Genomic DNA, 1,136 nt, shown 5'->3' with positions numbered 1-1,136 from the left:
TACAGATGAGTAAGTCTCTCATCCTGGAGGAACTACAGCTTGGTCCTAAAAAGTTTTCACGCTGATAGTATCATTTGCCTCCCTAACTACCCTCTGAGGTGAGAGAGAGTGGGTGTTAGTTACCTCTTCTTTGGGATTATATGGGATACTCCCAAGCCCTAGAAGGAGTCAGTTGGTATTCATCCATAAATCCATGCTTCAGGTTACCTTGGGTACACCTTACTGAAGGTCATCTGGACCACAGGTCTGCCAGCTTTCATGTTTCTGGTTTTTAATCCTGTGGGTGCAAAATAAAAGCTACAGCTGGGCAATGGTGGCGCACGCCTTTAATCCCAGCACTCGGGAGGCAGAGCCAGGCAGATCTCTGTGAGTTCAAGGCCAGCCTGGTCTACAGAGTGAGATTCAGGACAGGCACCAAAACTACACAGAGAAACCATGTCCAAAAAAACCCAAAACAAAATAAATAAATAAATAAATAAATAAATAAATAAATAAACGCCACAGTCCAATCAGATGAATAAGGTCCCACATCTCACCTTACTCCTTTCCTCGGCCTCATATCTCCTCACCGTGTCCACTTTTGCCTTTAGAAAAACCAGTGGCTCTGTACCTGCAAGTTCCCATTGCTTGAAATACCCTCCCAATCTTATGTGTTTAACCTCAGCCATTTCCTTTGAAGAATAAATTCCAGATACTCATCGTTCCTCTTCTGCCCCATCCTTCCCTTCTCAAGACCCGACTCTAGCCAGGAGTCCTAGCAGAAGCTTGTTTCAGCCTTGCCTCTGATTCTCCACAACAAGGGCAACGATGAGAGGTGTGGGTCTAAGTAGAGCTAAGAGAGCATGTGGCTCCAGAGAAACCGGGAGAAGGCGGCACAGGAAGGCAGCTTTGATCATCGTGACTGTACATTACCTGGCTCCAAACCGTAGCAAATCTCCGTGACAGAGCCCAGTATAATCCAGGAACCCCCGTAGCAGTAGTATGCTCTTAAATTGGTTCTGAAAAAGCAAATAAAATCCTCATTTGTGGAATTTGCCACTTTCTAAGTGTAAAAATGCTCCCATGATGGGTGTACTTCGAGTGACTGTGATGTCACTAAATGCAGGCCATGTGTTGACGTTCTTCTTTGTGAGTAG

The sequence above is a fragment of the Peromyscus eremicus genome, chromosome 11 (genome assembly GCF_949786415.1).
Source record: "Peromyscus eremicus chromosome 11, PerEre_H2_v1, whole genome shotgun sequence".
Lineage (NCBI taxonomy): Eukaryota > Metazoa > Chordata > Mammalia > Rodentia > Cricetidae > Peromyscus > Peromyscus eremicus.
Note: the sequence above shows the minus strand (reverse complement) of the source record.